This window comes from Hyaena hyaena, unplaced genomic scaffold (genome assembly GCF_003009895.1).
Source record: "Hyaena hyaena isolate Hyena2069 unplaced genomic scaffold, ASM300989v1 scaffold_407, whole genome shotgun sequence".
NCBI lineage: Eukaryota > Metazoa > Chordata > Mammalia > Carnivora > Hyaenidae > Hyaena > Hyaena hyaena.
In genome coordinates, this window is record NW_024081037.1 from 534952 (window position 1) to 556839 (window position 21888).

At 40.2% G+C, this 21888-nt stretch overlaps 1 protein-coding gene across 2 annotated transcripts in view; it reads right to left on the reverse strand.

The window, feature by feature from the left end:
• Nucleotides 1-20655, reverse strand: part of TMEM45A (transmembrane protein 45A) — an 82975-nt gene extending 62320 nt beyond the window's left edge. For both annotated transcript variants that reach the window (XM_039251972.1, XM_039251970.1), the window contains exon 1: nt 20339-20655. The gene's annotated coding sequence lies outside the window, so the exon portion shown is untranslated. The remainder of the gene's footprint in view (nt 1-20338) is intronic.
• Nucleotides 20656-21888: the final 1233 nt, after the last annotated feature.

Sequence of the window (21888 nt, forward strand, 5' to 3'; positions counted from 1 at the left end):
CAGAGAGAGAGGGAGTCACAGACTGAAACAGGCTCCAGGCTCTGAGCTGGCAGTCAGCACAGAGCCCGACACGGGGCTCGAACCCACGAACCGCGAGATCATGACCTAAGCGAAAGTCGGACCCTCAACCGACTAAGCCACCCAGGCGCCCCGGGAAGCCGGTATTATTACCCCATTTTACAAATCAGGAAACTGAAGTTCAAAGAGGTTAAGTTATTTTCACAATGTCCCAAATACATAGTAAGAGTCAGGATTCAAACTAGATCTGTATGAATCAAAAGTTCTTGCTCTTTATGGGGAACCTGGGTGGCTCAGTCAGCTGAGTGTCCGACTTCAGCTCAAGGCATATCTTAAGATTCTTGAGGTCAAGTCCCGCTCGGGCTCACTGCTGTCAGTACAGAGCCTGCTTCAGATGCTCTGTTCTCTTCTCTGTCTCTGTCCCTCCCCAGCTTCTGCTCTCTCTCTCTCTCTCTAAAATAAATAAGCATTTTTAATGTAAAAACAAAGCCCAGTTCTTGCTTTTTCCATACCAACAGATACTCTAGAAATGGTGAACTAACTTTTGATGGTTTTAGACCAATCAATTTTCCCTTCCTGTCACTCCTTCATCATACTTAGTCTCAGTATATCAAACATCTTTGAACTGGGCAAAAAGAATAAGAAAGAAGAAGCTGAAACTGAGCCTTTGTGTCCTAATTAATGCTGAAGATTTCCAGCAGAATAAAAAAATCAATAGTCTGAAACCAGACACCTTTTCATCAGTTTTACACACATACACCCACCCATGTGCACACCAAAGACAAGTAGGAAAACACAATATTAAAACTTAACCACACTACTATCGTCACCCAAATCTCTCATGGGTCTTAAGTACCGAAGACGTGCTGTTCAGTAGCTAACAATCCCACAGACGCTGCTTAACGCTCAAGAAAGACAAGCATATTTCACCAGCATCAGCCTTGCAACAGCCCCAGAGAAATCTTCTTCCTCCCACTCATGTTTCTTCCCAAGCATTGTAGGGCATGCCAGTGGCCTCCACCTCCACCCAACTTACAGAAACCTGGCTCATAACACCCTGCAATTAATATCATCAGACATGCAAGTCTGATTGTCCCTATTGAGCATGTTCACACGTACCAGAGAACACTGTCCTTTGCAATCAGGGAAACATTACCTGATTCACTGTCAGCAAGTGTTTCTCCAAATCCTGCAAGGTATTTATACTCATGTATTCCCACTCTCACCACATCTGCTTCCTTTTTAATCATTTCTGTGAAATTGGTCAACCAGCCAGTTTAGGTGCTCAGTGCATACGCACAGTTAAAGCAGAAGGCTCCCACAGGGATTAGGCTTCCCCCTGACTTTGTTTCCCTTACCAGGACCAACCTACCAAGCCAACTATCTCATACCCACTTCTACCCAGCAGCCCCTGGGAAGACTAAGAAAACTCAGTAATGAATATTGCTGTTGGCTTCAACATTTGGACCCCGCCAGCCAGTAAGAATATTTTTTGGTTCTTGCTTTAAAAATAAGACCTACTGGGCCATGTGGGTGGTTCAGTCCATTGAGCATGTGACTCTTGATTTCGGTTCACATCATGGTCTCACAGTTTCCTGAGTTGGGGCCCCACGTCAGGCTCTGTATTGACTGCGATGGTGTGGAATCTGCTTGAGATCTTCCCTTTCTCTCCACCCTACCCTCCCTCACACTCTCTCTGTCTCTCTCAAAATAAATGAATAAACTTTTAAAAAAAATAAATAAAATAAAAATGAGACCTACTGGAGAGTGTGTAGAGTGCACCTATGAAATTGAGGTTGTGCCATCAAGACCAGAATACAAAGTAAACAAAGGAGATTTAGAAAACAGTTCTTTGCAAAGACAGAAGTATCAAATGTTGCCAAGACCTGACTCACCTTTTTAACTACAGGCTCTACATTAGTACAGAAATTGTTCTAAAAAGGGACAAGATCCTTTGAAAACCACTTATTATAGTAAACTAAACATTAAATCAATAAAGACAAAAGAATGAGTAGCAGTTTCATCAGGTGCCCATCTGGATACATAAACATGGAGGAAAGTGATGAAATAGGTCCTTGACTTTACTTTCTCACTCTTGTTACACTTGAGTAACCCTGAAAGCATAGAGGCAGGGCCCAGAGCAAAATGAAAATGTGGAGTCCCTTGTTTGCAAATTGCTGAGAATTTCAAAATAGGCAGCAGAGCATTAAAATAAGCACAGGACCCTTCTAAGACTGGAGCCCTGTGCAATTATATAGGTTGCACACCTACAGAACGGGCTCTGCAGACAGAGAATTTGTCCTCTAAGTGATTGAAAGAGACCAGGAGGGGAATTGTGGCTGAATTACCTGCTCTCAGGCATCATTCATCCTGGGCAGAGTGCCCTAGAAAGCTCAAGGATCTCATGAAGGATCATTTCATGCTGGTATTGCTTGGAGAGGAAAAGAGTAATTTCTCCCTTAGGACAAAATCCTGAACTGGACTTTGCAAATATGTCTGTTCCTTGGGAGATTCAAAAGCTTTCTAATTGTGTAACTGGTATTTTTTTATTATTTATTTAAGATTGGGCCCAATTAACCTAACCAACTAGATTATCTGGAAAGATAAATCTTGCAGAAATGGACCCAGTGAGAAATCTGAGTGCTAGCTGGCAGAAAATTTCCTGTAATTTTCGCTGGAGAAGAGATTTCTCTATTCTATCCAGTTGGAAGAGTTCTTTTTGGTCATCAGCTTAGTAATGACTGAATTTTATAAGAACTAATTACAAAATATAAGACTCAACTCTATGGCTAAGAGAGCAAATTAGTCTTCAAGCCAATTTCCAAAAAAAAATTTGAGAAGATTAGCTCAGTCATTTCTTTTTTTCTCTTTCTGCTTCTTAACTGGCCTTCCTTCTTCATGCTATTCAGGGCTTCAGTGGAGTAACCAGCAGGCCTACACTTTCTACCCACCACCACCTCCCAATCAAAGTTCACTCATCCTGTGAACCAAAAGCCTCCTCTAATAAATTAAATTTAGAAACATGTTTAATGATGTCATATGGGTTGGTGGTGGAGGTGAGCCCAAGAGGAGGCCAGTGGAGAAGCTCATTTAAAACAGAGCCTTGGGGCGCCTGGGTGGCTTAGTCGGTTAAGCGTCTGACTTTCGCTTAGGTCATGATTTCGCGGTTCGTGGGTTCGAGCCCCGCGTCGGGCTCTGTGCTGACTGCCAGCTCAGAGCCTGGAGCCTGTTTCAGTCTGTGACTCCCTCTCTCTCTGACCCTCCCCTGCTCATGCTGTCTCTCTCTCTCTCTCTCCTAGAAATAAATAAAAAAACATTAAAAAAATTTAAAAAAAAATAAAACAGAGCCTTTCCTCAAAGGATGCCATGTAAGCCATTGCCTTCTCCAATCACTAGAACAATGACCCTTTCAATAAGAGCAAGCTAACTTACTCCCTTTCTTCAACTGGACTTTGAACACCAGGGAAAATATTTGTTCACCTTTAGTCCTGAGTTTTTAGTCAACATGGACTCAGAACTGCCCTTTATGAACTGCTTCTCAAATCGTACCCACAGGAAAAAGTTAAAGGATAAGGAGAGAGCAGAAGAGAGGACATTTTTAAACATCATGTGTTAACTGAAACATGGAAAAGTAAAGTGATGATGTTCCAAACAATGGAGGAAAGAAGATACCTTTTAAGCCCACAGCTTTTCCTGAAAGTTTACTTTTTCAGGCCTTACCAAGTTCCTCATTAACAATACTCCATTTCCAAATCTGACAATATACCTTATGATTCAGTACAATCACTGATTGATAATGTACCAGAAGGAAAATTCAGAAGCTTAAGGGGGCTCAGTGTGAGAGTCAAAGCTGTCTTCCCTAAAATGTAGGACTGTGTTATCTGAAGGTAGTAGTGGGTGCTTTCTCAGTGATAGCCCCAATGGAGGGTTGATGGGTGGGGTTGGGGAGAATGGGGAAAATAGGTGATGGGCATTGAGGAAGGCACCTGTTGGGATGAGCACTGGGTACTGTAGGTAAGTGATTAATCACAGGAATCTACTCCTAAAGCCACGACTTCACAGTATGTTAGCTACCTTGAGAATAAATAAATAATACTTTTTGAGTTTAGTTGACATACAAAGTTACATTAGCTTCAGATGTACAACATAGTTATTTGACAAGTTTAAGCACTATGCCATGCACACCATAAGTGTAGCTATAATCTGTCACCATGCAACACAATTACAATACCATTGACTATATTCCCTATGCTGTCCCTTTTATTCCTATGACTTACTTATTCCACAACTAGAATGCTGTATTGCCCACTCCCTTTCATCCTTTTTGCCCGTCCTCCCACCCTCTCCCCTTTGGCAACCAACAGTTCGTTCTCTGTGATTACAGGTTTGAATCTACGTTTTGTTTGTGCCTGTATTCATTTGCTTGATAGCCTCAGTCTTTTGTTTTCACAAGAACAAATTTCATGCCAATGTCAAGATAAATCAAAATCAAAACATTTTCTCTGTTGCCTTCTTCCTATTTCTAATTCTTCAAAAATTCTTCTTTCAAGTCATTGGGGAGGGGCAGGAAATGGGTTTTCTGCATTTCAGGAAAATTGAAAAAAAGATCACTAGAGTGGTATGTAAATTTTACTTCTGATCCAAAAAAAAAAAAAAATTAGAGCCACCAACAGGAGGAAGGAAATATCCCATCATAGCCTTCTCTGAAATCTGGGCAATTTCTCTGTAAAGGAGTTCCTGGAAAAAAGTTGCTACCAGCAGAGCAATTGTGGGTTTAAGGGTAAGTATAATGAGAGGAACGGGCAGAGACGAAAGTGAGGAAATGGAAATGAGACTGAGACTGAGGCAAAATAAAAGACTCCAGCCCCTTTTAATGGTTTCATAGAGTCAAGCTGATTCTCTGGTGGAAAAACCAACTCCCATCCAAGAACCAATCAGAATGCAACCACTATCAGGGTGCAGAACCAGTTTCATCCATTCGCCCACTCTCTCTTACTCATTACCACCAGAGAACACAAATAATTAAAAATAATTCCAAAAGCAAAACCAACAACTCTTATCATAATCAATAAGAAAACAATGAGATATTATCAAGTTTTTTATGCATGTTTTTCTCCAGAAGCCATAATCTTTTTCTTTGATTGCATGTTCCTGATAGGCTGATGGCCCCTGAACACGCAAGAGCACAGAAGGGAGTCCTGAGCTCAGCAGATAGAGGCAAAAGGCTCTGACTCATGCTCTCTTATTCTTTCCTGCATCTCTCTCTCTCTCAGTGGAAAACACCAGAGAGGAACAAAACCTTCTTGAGACAATGCTGATTTGGAGGAAATTAAAGTGATAAAATTTACTCTATCATCTAGTGTGGCTGTTAGTACTACTGTTATTATTATTAAATTCTGCACATGATTTGCTTCAATTATGAGAACCATTACTGTGACATGAAAATACTGAGCAGCATCCATTCCTACATCCCAACCCATAGTTGGGTGATCACTGGCATAAAGGTAAAGTTTCCCAAGCCTTCTGACAGAAGCTTTCTTTCTAGGGGAAAAAGTGACTGTAGTACCTCTCCTTTAAGACAAAACGACTTCCAATTTTCTGAAAGATTATTTAGTTCTTATCTACCAAAGAAATAAAAACCTCTATCAAATGATAGTAATAATATCTTGTTGTCATCTGAAGTAGATTTCCCAATAATTGATCTGGGCTACAACATTTTAAGAAACAATTTTCCAGCATCCAAGAAATGTGTAAGTTGTCTGAAGAACAGCAGTGTATCTGCACAGGCAGAGAGAGAAGGAATGTCAAGGTGCTCAGCACCAGCCGAACTGAAGAAAACTCGTTTGTTCTATACACTTGTCAAATCACTAAGCTGTTTACCTGAAATTAATGTGGCATTGCATGTCAACTATATTTAGATTTTAAAAAAAGGAAAACATGATTGTTCTAGCAACAAAGCATCAATGCAGAGATATCTAGATGATAAAGTGTCAGACTGGACTTCAAGGAAGTAATGGAGCAGAGAAACAGAGAAACTGTCCAATTCTCAGAGGGAGAATAGACAGCCCTGGCTCAAAGCCTGGGACTTCAGTATGAACCACCAGAGCTTTAAGCCCTTGCTCACCTCCAGGGCATCCCTCTCTGACCCAGTATCATACCTCTGGTAATGAAATCAAGACCTGCTTCTTTAGCTTCAGTCATAGTCCCAACTGGGCTTTGCTAAATTCACTCCCTATGTGCCTCTGTTGGGTTTCAAAGGCTTCTGGTTCTGGACTCCGGCTTAGCCAGCCCTCTTAGGCCTGTCAGCAGATCTTGGCAGCTCTGCTTTGGCCCTTGCTGCTCTCTGTAAGCTCTTCAATTCTCATTAGCAAATTAGCCTCACTCCATCCTCCACCCATTACCCCCTACTCCTAGCTCCAACCCATAGGATGCAGGATACATTTGGCCAGTATTACTCTTAGCTGAGTTTACCTCATTGTAATCCAATGGGAGGTTGGGGTTATCAAACACAGAAAAAGAATTTTAAAAAGCAACAATACATTGAAGAAGAACTTCTATCTCAGAAGCCAAGGTAAAACCAACACAGACCATGGTTTGGCAGACTTTGTCTTGTTATGACCTCAACTGTTTGACTTTACTGGTCCAAAATTGTACATGTAAGTACACCTCCAAGACAGTGTATTTATTTCCACTTTCAACACAACTGCCTCACTATTTTTGGTGCCACACATTATGAATTTACCTTTTTGGGCATTGGGTATTTTTTTATTCTCATAAGAATTATTTGGGGGGGCGGGCACCTGGATGGTTCAGTCAGTTAAACGTCTGACTCTTGATCTCAGCTCGGTCATGATCTCACAGCTCACGAAATCAAGCTCCAAGACAGACTTTGCACTGACTCTCTCTTTCCCTCTTTCTCTGTCCCTCCCCCACTCGTGCTGTGCCTCTCATAATAAATAAATAAACTTTAAAAAAAATAAAGAATTCTTTTTTGATACTACAATTCCTCTTCTAGGTATTGACCCAAAGGAATTGAGAGCAGGAACTCCAACAAATAATTGTACACCAATGTTCATAGGAGGATTATTCACAGTAATTAAAAGATGGCATATTAGTTAAGGTTCTCCAAAAATATATAACCAACAGTATATCTACTTATAGCTATATCCATACATCCTCATGTCTATATCTATTATCTATATGTAGCCAAATCTATAGCTATATTATATATAAAGAAAGACTTATTTTAGGAATTGGCTAACATGATTGTAGAGGCTAGCCTGTCCAAAATCTTCAGTGTAAGCCAACAGGTGAAACTCAGGGAAGAGATGATACTGCAATTTGAGTCCAAAGGCAGTCTGCTTGAAGAATTCTCTCTTGATCAGGAGAGGTCAGTATTCTAAAAAGGCCTTCAACTGATTGGATGAGGCCCATCCAAATAATGGAGAGCTATCTGCTTTACTCAAGTCTACTGAGTTAAATGTTAATCTCATTTTAAAAATACCATCAGGGGCATCTGGGTGGCTCAGTTGGTTTTGGCTCAGGTCGTGATCTCATGGTTTATGATTTTGAGCCCCACATCTGTCAGTGCAGAACCTGCTTGGGATTCTCTCTCTCTCTCTTTCTCTCTTTCTCTCTGCCTCTCCTCTCCCTCAAAATAAGTGAACAAAAACTTTAAATAAATTAAATTTAATTTAAAATACCTTCACAGAAACATCTAGAATAAGCTTTGACTGAATGAATATCTCAGTAGTGTGGTCTAGAGAAGTTAACACAAAAAATAAGCCATCACAAATGGAAACAACCTAAATGTTCTTCAACATATGAATGGATAAACAAAATGTAGTATATACATAAAATGGAATATTATTCAACCTTAAAAAGTATGAAATTCTGACACATGCAATCTATCATATGGATGGATCTTGGAAGATATTATGCTAAGTGAAATGAGCCAGTAATAAGAGAACAGCTATTGTATAATTCCACGTATATGACATACATTGAATAATCCGACTGATAGAGACAGTAGAATGTGTTTACTAGCAACGAGTCAGGGAGTTGTTTAATGAGTATGGAGTTTCAGTTTGTGAAACAGTTCTGGAGATGAATAGCTGTGATCTCTAATGTGAATATACTTAATGCCATTAAATTACACACTTAGAAATGGTTAAAATGGCAAATTTTATGTTATGTTTAACTTACCATAATAAAAAATTAATTGCTTATAGGCATAGGCTTTACTATGAGCCAGATACTATGCTAAGTGCTTTATATGGATTTTCTCATTTAATGCCTACTGATGTCCCCACTTTATAGTAATAAATACAATATAATAAAGTCTCCTAGAGAAAGTGACTTACTCAGAGTACACTAGTAGGAAGCAGACCTGGGATTGAAACCCCCAGAGTCTGACTCCAAAGTCTCTGTGCTTAGTCAGAGTGCTAAATTGAAAAGAGTGACTACATTAACCCAAAGAAATAAAAAGAAAATTAAAAATCTATCAAATATTATTTTAAATTTTATTCAATACATAAGAGACTTAAAGAATGAAGTACCAAAACTTTGTCAAACCCAGAATGAGTATAACTCATAATAGGACACCTGAAATAATCCTATATCAAGCTTCATCATGAGAGGTTCTTATCCCAAAACCATAGCATTTCCAGAAATAAGACAATAAAATTTGATGCCCAAGAAGTAGAATATTTACCTGGCACCTGCCCCAATTTTCCACAAGCCTCAGAATATTTCAGTGTCTCCTTTTAAATATATATATATATAGTGGTTCCAAATCACAATACTTTCAATGATGAAAAACAGAGCTTTTCCACCATTTTCAGAAACAAGGTAGGGTTTTCCACTCTTGCTATTTTTATTTAAAATAGAACTGGAAGTTCTAGCCACAGCAGTCAGACAAGAAAAAGAAATAAAAGGCATCCAAATTGGTAAGGAAGTAAAGCTTTCACTATTTGCAGATAAAATGATACTATATATAGAAAGACCTAAAGACTCCACCAAAAAACTACTAGAACTCATAAATGAATTCAATAAATTTACAGGATACAAAATAAATATACAGAAATCTGTTGGATTTTTATATACTAATAAAAAAGTAGCAGAAAGAGAAATTAAGAAAACAATCTTATTTGCAATTGCACCAAAAATAATAAAATACCTAGGAAAAAACTTAACCAAAGAGGTGAAAGATCTGTACTCCAAAATACTAAACACTAGTGAAAGAAACTGAAGAAGACACAAGCAAATGGAAAGATATTCCATGCTCATGAATTGTAAGAATGAATATTATTAAAATGTTCATTCTACCCATGTAATCTACATATTTAATGCAATCTTTATCAAAATACCAACAGCATTTTTTACAGAACTAGAATAAATAATCCTAAATTTTGTATGGGATCTTGAATAGTTAAAGAAATCCTGAAAAAGAACAAAGCTGGAGGTATCCACAATCCCAGTTTTAAAACTATACTACAAAGCTATAGTAACAAACAGTATGGTACTGACACAAAAATAGATATACAGATCAACAGAACAGAATAGAGAGCCCAGAAATAAATCCGCACTTGTATGATCAATTAATCTATGATAAAGGGAGCAAGATTATTCAATGGGGAAAAGACAGATTTCAATACATGATGCTGGGAAAACTGGAGAGATACATGCAAAAGAATGAAACTGGATCACTTTCTTATACCATACACAAAATTAAATTAAAAACAGATTAAAGACCTGAATGTGAGACCTGAAACCATAAAACTCTTAGAAGAAAACATAGGAAATAAATTCTTTGACATTGGCTATAAAAACATTTTTCTGGATCTGTCTTCTGAGGCAAGGGAAACAAAAGCAAAATTAAGCTATTGGGACTACACCAAAATAGATTTTGCACAGCAAAGGAAACTATGAATAAAATGAAAAGGCAACCTACTGACTGAGAGAAGATGTTTGAAAATGATATATATGATAAGGGTTTAATATCCAAAATGTATAAAGAATTTAAAGAACTGAGCTCCCAAACCCCCAAGTAAACCAATTAAAAATGGGCAGAAGACCTAAATAGACATTTTTCCAAAGACATAAGATGGCCAACAGACACACAAAAAGATGCTCAATATCACTAATCATCAGGGATTTGCAAATTGAGACCACAATGAGATATCACCTCCATCTGTCAGAATGGCTAGAATCAAAAAGACAAAAAATAACAACTGTTGGCGAGGATGTGGAGAAAAAGGACCCCTCTGCACTATTGATGGGAATGCAAATTGGTGCAGTCACTGGCGAACACAGTATAGAGGCTCCTCAAAAAATTAAAAATAGAATTACCACATGATCCAGTAATTTTACTACTGGGTATTTACCCAAAGCAAAATGAAAATACTAATTCAAAAAGATATATGCACCCCTATATTATTGCAGCATTATTTACAATAGCCAAATTATGGAAGCAACCCAAGTATTCTTTGATATATAGATGAATAAATAAAGATGTGGTATTCTTAAAAAAAAAAAAAAGAATAAGATTTTGCCACTTGTACCAACATGGATGGACCTAAAGGATATAATCCTAAGTGAAATAAGTCAGACTGAAAAAGACAAATACCATATAATTTCGATCAAATGTGGAATCTAAGCAACAAAACAAAGGAACAACATTTAAAAAGACAAACAAAAGAATAGACTGTTACACACAGAGAAGAAATTGGCAGTTGCCTGAGGGGAAGTGGATGGGGGAGGCATGAAACAGAGAAAGAGAATTAAGAGTATATTTACATGATTAGCACTGAGTAATGTATAGAATTGTTGAATTATTGTACACCTAAAACTATTATAACACTGTATGTGAATTATATTTCAATTAAAAAGTATGGTGGTCCCATTTGTATTTTCAAAGTGTTTAGTCAACTACCTGTGAATGAATCCTTACAGAAAGGCCAAAGGTTTATAGACTAAAACAGTAACAAAGCTTCCCTCTTGGGAGAGTAATAGATGGAGAAGAAAGTAGGTAAACAAAGGAGAAACCATTGTGTCTGACTCTTACACAGTTTCAGTTTTACAAAAAAGATAATCATCTAGCTGACATTTTTTCAATGTACTATGGTGGGTTTTGTTCTAACAAGCTGAAAAGACAGAGTGCTTGCCTGCGAACCCATCTAAAAAACAAGTAAAATGTCTTCTGTCTCCATGGACAATTCATCCCATAGACATGACCCATGTTGATATTCTAGCCCCACCAGGGAATTTTTACCAACTCAGTTCTTCAAATGTGCCCTCCCTCTCCAATCCTCCTCCTCTCACGGACTTCTTGATTACCAACACAAAAAAACAAGAAGAATAGCCCAGGTTTATATACCTAAGGCAGTGTCGTCTGTGGTTATGGCCTGGCCTCTAGAGTTAGATCAGATGGGCATCTGCCATTTGTTCACTGTGTGACCTTGGACAAGTCTCTTAATATGCCTGTGCCTCTGTTTCCTCAGTCAATAGGTACTGACCCTCATAGGTTCGGTGAGAGGATTACATGAGCTAAGACATGTTTAAGCACTCTGAATAATGTTTACCATGTATTAAATTCTCAGGAAATGTCAGCCATAGACAAATCAAAGAGCTATCTGCAAGCAACAGACTGTCCCAGTGATGAAGAGAAAAGAAAAAAGTCATCCAAGAGGGCAGGAATCTTAAGAGAATTTTACAGATGATGGCACAAAGAAGGACACAATGGCTCAACGTCTTGCCTGAGGTCACACAGGTGGTCAGCAGCAGTGCCAGGACCAGAAATCAGGCTCTCTCTGCCACAGCAAAATGCCATCAAGGAAGAAAAAGGAGGAGAGCTCGAAACTGGCTCTCCACTTAGGTACATGTTACAGGTCTTATCTATTCCATAATTATAAATTATAATGTTACAATAACACCTGAATAACTGATTCTCTTAGCGGGGGAGTAAGAGCTACTCTGCAGACTCTACCTACGGGGGTAGGGGAGAGGTAAAACAATTGTATCCATGTTAAAGACTTAAGGCAAAGCTTGTTTCTACAAAGTATCTGGGATAGTAGCCCAGAATGTCAGACTACTTCCGCAGAGCTCCCAGAGAGACACCAAACAGTCTAAAAGATCTGGCCCAGGCTTAGTGCTCAGTCCTGACCACACAGCCTGCAAGCCCTAAAGGGAGATCACAGAAGCAGTGGAGTGGACGGGGAGTGTATGCTGGGCAAAACGTGGAGACTGGACCCCAGAAATAGATAGTGCTAGAAACACCTCCACCATATAACTTCTGCCTTTCAGCTTGCCATACCCCCACCCATCTACACCTCAAGCTGCCTCTTCCCCATCAGGCTTTCCATGCAGTCCTCTCCTACCTCTCCCACCTTTCCAATCTTTCTACCCATGAACCTCACACAGATCATCCTGCATCACAACCCACTGTCCCCAAGCATAGATAAACATTTTCGAGCCTCAGTGCTTTGTCCCTGCTTTTCTTTTCTCCTAGAATACCTGCCACCTGCTGTCTCATGATCCCTTTCCTCTCGACCAAAACTGCTGGGCAAAATCCTTTCCCAGAAAACAAACCATTCCATGAAGCTATCCTACAATAAGAAGTCCTCTTTCCATTCTCCGCACTCCCAGAATCTTCTAGCTCCTTTTCTGGCACCTGATAAATTCCAGTCTCCTCTCAAGACTCTCTTTCCTTTATAACCTTACATCAGTGTATCATTAACAAGAGGTTAAGACTCAGTAAATGCTAGCTGCTAATATGGAGGTCAGAATAGTGGCTGGGAAACCGACATGTAGCAGAGGAAGCCGAGAAGGATGGAAATGAAGAGTGAGCACAACAGCAAAGACTTACTATGTGTCAAAACTATTGTTTAACCTGTGTTAACTCACTCAGTGCTAGAGACAACCCCATGAGGTAGGTCCTATTAATATCTCCACATTACAGAGGGGGAAACTGAGGCACAGATGGTCTAAGTAACTTGCCCAAGTTTCAAACAGTAGGGTTTTGAATTAAACTAGGCCAACAGGCTCTTTATATTGTTTCTTTGCAACACTGTTCCTTCTAACTCTGCACCCCTGAAAACCACTTCAACTGTTCCACCCACTGTATGCACTGCCTTTCTGATTCAAAAACACACTCTGCAACTTGCAATTATGGCACCAAATTTCCACCGAAGGTTTTCTGAGCCAGAAATGAAACATCAATGCTGGCCAGATCTGCCATGACAGTAAATAACATATGACAAAGTCTCAAATCCAAAACATTGCTTAAGCAAAATTATAGATATTTTGAAAGGAATGGGCCCCAGGTCATTCACCTAGCTTATTATTTGCCGTCATTTCCATTGCTAAATCCTGAAATATATACCACAACTATCTGCAGGCATACACATCTAACAGTCAATCTAAATATTGTTTTGATAGTGTTGTACATGAATTTAGCGTCAGTCCTTCCATCGTGGCCCAGAGTTTACTTTCTGGGCCTGCACTCAGAGAGCTACGAGACTATCCTCAGGTGCAAGGAGAAAAACAAATAAGAAGACAAGGGTTAATATCCCCTGCTAATGGTTATTTATGACACAGTTTGCATACTTTGTCCTTGAGATAATGGCTATTCCCTTAAAACTCCCCTACAACCCTAAACCTTACCTTCAAAATAACAAGTGTTTTCCTACATACCAGAATAAGGGCAGCTCTCTTTATCACTATGTAGACTTTATACAATAACCACTCAAAACTGCTTCTGTACTGCCCACTTGCCTGCTTGCTCATTATAAAAAGCCCTAAGTCCTTGGACTCGGGGCCACAAGTTTAGAGTTCTGTGTTAACTCTGTGTGGTCCCGGCCAGTAATAAAGACTCCCTTAATTTGGCTCAGTGGTCTCGATTGGTCTCTGTGTCTCTCAGTATAACATTTTGGAGGCCCCAGTGAGATTTCGGAGACCCCAGACCTCTAGGTTCCTGTCCTCTTCCAGGGCAAAACAGGAGACGCCTGCACCTTCCCCAGCTCCTGAAGATGTCCTGGACCCAGGGAAACACTATATCATTCCGCTGCCCCCAAAATGGCCCCAGTTAATCTGTGGGAGTCGCCTGTCTAAACCTCCGGAGGTAAGTCAGTTTATCATCTGAATTCTGAATGCGCATGTGGTTCTGTCTTGGGGATTAAGTGGAAGACTGGATGCAGCACTACTTCCTGTCCCAGGGCCACACCGAGATGTCAGATAGGCCCATCAGTAAACCTGTAAACCTGTTTTGTGGCCACTTTTGTACCTGTTTCGTCCTATTGTCATTGTAATTATTTTTAGTCTCATCTGTAGGAATTCTGGTATGGCGCCCAATCCGGCCCACCCATGGCAATGGAAGGGGGACCTGAATACTCCCCAGAGACTTCAGATGTCTCTCTGTTACAGGGCTCCAATTCTGTCTGGCCCACCCACAGTGGTGGAAGGGGGAGCTAATCACTCCCCAGAGACTCCAACAGTCTCATCTGTAGAAATTCTGTAGGAGGGAATGTAATAACCTTGGTATGTGACTCAGTCTGGCTTGCCTGCTGGGTTCAATTCTGTGGCTCCACGGGTGGGCACCCTAAAGGTCCCCAAAAGCCTACGGAGTTTGAGTGGGCCCGTCTGTGATTTCGTGTTGAACAGCATAGTCTATGGCAGCACTGGAATAGTTGCTGATTGTAAGTCACAAAGCTGAGACTGCTACAGCTAAGCATCACCTAAGTTCCTTCAGGACACGGCCAGACACGCATCTGACTGGTCTCTTCATTAGAGGGGGCACCCCTATCCCTTTGTCTGTCTTTGCGACACCACTTCGTAGGAACATTATGGGGTTGGGACTGTGCAAAGAAGGGATTTTGGGGGGACTATGGAATTATGTAAATTAAAATGGCCCACTTTTGGTGTAGGACGCCCTTCAGAGTGCACCTTAGGTGTCCCAACCATCTGCCACGTCTGGCATGTTGTAGCCAGATTCCCAGATTACCTTCATCAGTTCTTGTATCAAATCCTTGTTAGAGATTGCCCAAACTCTTCCCCCTTGGGTGCGATTTATCTGCAACAAGCAGAGACACTGGAAAAATGAGTGCCTGAATCAGAAAGGTCCCCCCAAACCCAGCTGATATTGGGAAAAACCTCATAAAGGAGACCTTATTGGTCTGGCAGAGATAAAATCAGATTGAAGGGGATGTTAACTCTCTGTGTTTCTCTGCCTAGTGATGTGAGGGCTTCTCTCTCATTCATTTCCCAAGCTAACAGCTATAATTGGAGCCAACTGTGGTTAGTATACCTCAGGATGGGGACTTTAAGGAATATTCCCAAGCAGCTGCTGAAACTCCTTTTGTTTCAGGGAAATTCCCTGTCTTCTCTGGACTGACATGGACTGCCTAATTACATTGGTAAAAATAAAACAAAAGAAACCTGAAGTCTGCTCCTCTGTCTGAGCTGACAAAATTTAAAACTGGGAATTCTCTTTCTCTGCCTTCTGCTGGCACCTCTCCTCTTTTGCCCTTCCTTGGGTGGATGGGTGGGGGTGGGGGCGGCCTGCATAACTGACTCCTCAAGCTCTCAGGCAACATCAGCTCCTCCTCCTACCCTAGATGTTGAGGAGCGAAGACTGAAGACCACCTAAGTCAGATTTCCCCACCAACTTTCCAGGTCAAAATTAACTATGGGGAACAAAGTGTCTTATGTGGACTCAAGTAAAACATATTCACTGTTTAAGTTAATTTAAGTTTGTTGGTTTGAGATAAACAGTGTTTATCAACATTAAAAAAAAAAAGCAAAAAAGAAACAAACTTGTATTCTACCCAGATTTGCTGAAGGTCAAATAAGCTCCTGTTGTCTTTGTTCCAGTTTGTTAACAAAAGGATGACCTAAAATGATGGTTAATTTTGTCTGTCTCAAAGTTTTCACAGGTAATTGTTAAGATAGCTTTCAAAGTCTTTGGTAACCTAAAACATTAAACAGTTTTGCTTGTATGATAAATTAAGATTGAATTCATTGGCTATCTAACGAGATAAGAAGCTAAACTACTAATTACTAGATGTAGGTTTGTGCTTCTCACTTGTTGCAAAAAAAAACTAAGGATATTTGGAACTATCGAAAACATGCTTTGTGCTTAATGGATTCATGTTTGCATCTAAAAATTTCTAATATAACATAGAGTTCACAACTGATTACTATGGGAGACTAAGGTTTCTACCAGTTAAAATATTCCTAAGTGTACTTAAGACTGATGAAAAATAAGAAAAGCAACCCTGTATGTAGGCAAATGGGAGATATGTAGAAAAGATATGAGGAATAGAAATACATTTTTGTTGAGGGTAAAAGAAAGTAATTTTGTCCTAAATGAGACTGGTAGTTTGGAGAGAAATGGCTTTGTGACAAAGTTTAAAGCAAAAAAATTTGTAAAATTTCTTTAGAAAGAAATTTTATGTGTGCTCAGATGGACTAAGGTTAAGATAAATGAAATTTTAAAAATACACTGGTATAAGGTTGAAACACTGCTTTTCTCTTTGTTCAAAAGACAAAGTTTTCTTGGATTGTGATCTGCTCTTGGTAAGACAATGTAAATGAAGGTTTTCTCTTTTGTCTGCCAAGAAAACCAGTTTCATCTTTATCAGGTCTTTGATTGTTTAGTTAAAACTTCTCAATGTTAAAGGAGCTAGGTTTTGCTCACAACTATATAATGCTATACATTCGCCTTTAGGATCTTTTATTGCCACTTTGGTTGAATTAATACAGTTTTAAGATTTGTAATGATCTGTAATCCTATTTAAGATGTGCTTTATAACTTCCTAAGGTTTTAACAAACTTCCCAAGATTTGAATGGTAAAAGAAGTCTCTTGATCAATCAGACCCTTTTATTTGGGATCCTAAGTTACTTGGGAAAGCACTGTCATACATGGTAAACCTTAGGTTGTATTGCATGGGTAAATGCTGTAACTGCCCAAATATACATGCAATTCCTAAAGTTTTAATGTTTTGCTATAAGGTTATCACTTAATATTCTGATTACTTGAGTGTTATGTGTCACAGAAATAACAGAATTTCTTTGTCAGTTGCATGATAATGAACTCTCATCAGATCTTTAACAATGTCCATTTCTGAGATTTTGTCAGAGATAATTGTTCTTATTCCCTCAAAACAATGTGTTTCTTCTTCAAAGAGATTTATAATAAATCTTTAAGATTAATACTTAAATGGGTAAGAATTTCCAGAGCTAAAAAGCTGCATTCAAACTGAACAAGAATTAGAAACATGGGACTAAATAAACTGAGGAAGATTATAGTTTTGTGACTTTTGCTGGAAATATTGCTGGTTCTCTAATGTTTGCTTATCCAGATTAAGGAAACTTTTTCTTAAGATACCTATGATATACAGAAATGTCATAAACTATTCATTTGTAAACTGAAGCATTTATCTTTTCTCTCTACCTAAACCCTCTAAAATTCAAAAACTCCCAGTGAATATTCTTTCTTTTATGGAAATTACAATTGTTTACATAAGGCTGATAAGAATCTGTTCATCTTGTAACAGGACACAATTGGAAATACTGGTTATTTTACCAAGGCATTGACTGGAATGTCATATTTGAGAGTCACGCATAGACTCAGATATGACCAGATAGCTTTAAGGAACTAAGGTTGACTTTATGAAACATGGAGCCATAAAGGCCCTTGGAAATTTTGGCTGGATACCTTGATTACAGAGTTCCCAACAGTCTCCCCAGGTGAGTAAAGAAGGTCACTTGCTGGCAGGTGCAGGAACCTCAGGATATCTTGGGGACTTCATGAAGAGGGATTCACCCAATTCTACAGGTATTGCAGGCCTGTCTAATGGGAAGTACCTGGCTTGGCTTCTGGTCTGGAGAGGCTACTAAGAGTTCAACCTAGAGATTCCTTATAAAAGGTCCCAGCAAAGTAGACTTTGAAAGATCCTCATGAACAATAGCTATTCTTGCTGGGCTTATGTAAATAATTAGGCCAGGGTTGTTAAGACTGGACTTGTTCTACAAATGCATTAGTCTCAATTTGTCTATCTCTGGAAATGGGGGTTTTTAGAGAGAAAAACTACGTTTCAACAATGCACCATTATGGATGTTAAATTCTAGTTCTGGTTGTCTTTAAATGTTTGCTGTTTGCCTAAATTAGACAACTTGTCTAATTAGAAAAATTGTCATAGTAGTCATGTATACACAATTGTCTATGCTTGTTATTCTGTGGGGATGATAATAAGACTGCAGACCCAATGGGCATATGATTATTTAAACAACAGGATGGATCTCTAAATATGCAAACCATATCCTCCCTAAACCTGATCTGACATTTACTAGAAACCCACCCTATATAAACCCAAGATATCTAGTTTATTTAAAGGATGAGGGTCACCCCTTTCAAAGACTTGGAGATAGACTTCACAGATATTCGACCAAGCAAAGGATTCAGCTCTTATTAAAGTTTCAGGTATCACACCATGGGACCATCACTCTGGAGTTAAGTAGGCCAACTCAGAAGAACCCTCAACCTGGTGAAGTGATCCAGGTCCAGTCAACCTGCTTAAACTGACCCTCAAAAAGACACCAGCCCCTAGGATCTCCAGCCCTACTCCAGCCACACCCCAGAAGCTGGCTGGTCTACACATGCCAGAAGCTTGAAGAATCACCATTCTGATAAGATAGACTGTCCTTATTATTTGCCATTGAATTGGCAGAGCTTACCCCAGAAAGCTGGGAAAATAGTGAGAGGTTCCTGTTCACACTCACCTTCCTCTTATGGATAGGATATTCTGTTGGTATTGATTGCCTCTAATCTGGGACCCATTTGTAAGAGCAGGGACAGCAGTAGTTGATCATCAGGAAACAGTAGTCTGGGCCCAGGCACTAGGGCATAGGAGCTCAGCACAAAAAGTTAAACTCATTGCCCTAACTCAGGCACTAAGGCTGGCGAAAGGAAAAACTGTCAACATCTATATGGACAGCCAGTATGCCTTCACCACAGCACATGTTCATGGATCCCTATACAAAAAAATGGGGGCTCCTAACCACGGCAAGAAACGATAATGGTCTTAAGGTCTTCCTACAACAGACTCAACTAAGAGGATGAGTCCATGATTTGACTCATATACCTAAAAGCCAGTGGGGAATGTTGCACATGAGTTTAGCATCAGTCTTTCCATCTTGACCCAGAGTTTACTTTCTGGGCCTGCACTCAGAGAGCTAGGGGACTATCCTCAGGTGCAAGGAAAAAAACAAATAAGAAACAAACAAAAAAAAACAAATAAAAAAAGGGTTAATATCCCCTGCTAATGGTTATTTATGACACAGTTTGCATACTTTGTCCTTGAGATAATGGCTATTCCCTTAAAACTCCCCTACAACCCTAAACCTTACCTTCAAAATAACAAGTGTTTTCCTACATACCAGCATAAGGGCTGCTCTCTTTATCACTCTGTAGTCTTTGTACAATAACCACTCAATACTGCTTCTGTACTGCCCACTTGCCTGCTTGCTCATTATAAAAAGCCCTAAGTCCTTGGACTAGGGGCCACATGTTTAGAGTTCTGTGTTAACTCTGTGTGGTCCCGGCCAGCAATAAAGCCTCCCTTAATTTGGCTTCAGTGGTCTCGATTGGTCTGTGTCTCTTGGCATAACAATAGAATTATGGGATTAACATACAATTATAAAGTTACTGATGCACACAGTTGTCTGTCATGTATTTAATGTGCTTTTTAACTATCATAAAGGAATTTGGACCTCCCACTATGAATAGGAGAATATAGAAAAAATATATTTGGGTTGCAACTACATATACATGTAAGTGAAACAGCAATTACCTATATAATTCAGAATTTAAGTCACTTAATATTAAACATCCAATTAACAGAAGCAAAGATTTTTGTTAATTCAGAATAAGTCTGATAACTTTCTCAATCTTCTATCAAAACACTCAGGGTAATGGGGGATGGATAAAAACTTCAGCTTTACAAATGTATACTCTGTTCTAACAGAAAGAAAAGAGAAAAATAAATCTGACAGTAGATTCAGCTTTGATGTTTGGAGAGGCTTACAAACAGGACACCAGTTAAACTTCTCTCCCTAGGAAATTTTAAAATAACACACAAGTAACCAAAAAATTAAATTATTAACAAAACAAAAGAAAAGGAAGCCGACGGTCTGTGCAGTTTGTGGCAGCGAAAGATATTTTCATCTCTCTGAGGAAGAGAAGATGATGAGAACAGCAAAAAAGACGCAGGAGAGAGATCACAGCGGGAGAAATAAAATACCCAGCACATCTCCAAAACTTACCCAACTCGGTCTGTTTACTCAACACTATTTTTCTCACTTGGCCAGTTTTAAATCAGACAGCGGCTGGGCTTTTGTTGTTGCTGTTTCTGTTCTTTTGATCCCAGAGCCCCATGAAAATTAAACTGTGCGCTGGATGGGATCTGGCCCGGTCTCAATTAGCCGGGAAAAAAAGTTTTAAGCCTGGATCCTCGGTTGCTTCTTTGGGAATATGAGTAATAGTAAGTGGCTAGCAGGAGAGGACGTGGGGGACGTGCTCCGCTGACGTCGGGCCCGCGAAGGGGCCGCACAGTTCCTCAGCGCAGCTGTCCAGATGTGCCTCATCTGGTCCCCCCCACTCACCCCCCGTGGAAGCCTCTGCGGCCCCGAAGCTCCAGCTCATTGGTGGCCGCGACTCCCTGCTTGCCGCCTATTGGCCAGCCAGGCCTCCACTCTCGCAGGCCTGGGCCCGCCCCCGCCCGCCGGGCTAGCTCGCTCCATCCTCGATAGGAACCTGGAAGTGCAGCGCGGGCGCTGATGTGGCACTCAGCAGCGGCAGCGGGCCCGGGAGGGGCTGGGGTCCTCAGGGGCTCCTGCGCACCCAGGATTTACTCTTGCCCCGGCTCGCGTTATGCTCATGCTTTTAGGCCTTTAGGCTGGTTTGTTTAAACTCAATAATTGCGGTCTGTTCTTGGGATGGAATTAAGGCGCGCCGGAGTTGGCTTAAATCCCCTACATTTCCGAGTGGAATGGACTGGGGCCCCGGGATGCCCACGCCCCTAAAGGGCGTTCAGGCCAGGCCTGAGGACTTCACACTTCCCAGTTTCTCCAGGGAGCGAATAATAAAATTCAAGAGCCTGTTGCTTGGAGATAGTATTCTTTTGTTGGGGGGACGGGGGAGGGAGGGCGCGAGGGGAAGTTAATGAATCCTTCACTGAAGTCCTTATTAACATGAAAGGTGAGTGTTTCTGCGGAGAAGCCCAGTTATAGGAGTGATTTAGTCACAGCAGTGCTTTGGGAGACTTGGTTGCCGTTGGGATTTTTTTTTTTTTTTTTTTTTTTTTTGCTAGGTGATGGTAGTTGTAGAAAAACAGGAAATCTTGCCTCATTCTGTGAGAATCTAGCTGGAACAGCACCAAATGATACTTTGATCCTGGGGAAATCGTGTAGGGGTTGACTGGTTGGTTAATGAGTTGGGGTGGGGAGGGGTCTGCAAATCAATTCCTGTTATAATGTAAGGATATGATAGAAAAGTGATGTCACTGAAATATTAAAATGCCTAGAGCAACACTCATTTGGGCCACACACCGTGAAAGGTTCCAGGCCTTGTACTAAACACCTTTACCCACATTATCAAATATAATTCATACAACCATCTTGTGAAGTAAATGCTACAATTATCTCCATTTTCAGATGAAGCTACCAAGATGCAGAGAAGTCTATTCTAGCACGTCATCAAGGTCTCCAGGTTATGCTTGTGGTACTACATCATGGGTACTTACCATCATGGACTTACCTACCATTTGCCAGGAGTGAGTAGGTCAGAATTTGGTGAGTGTATGTCTCTACCTTCT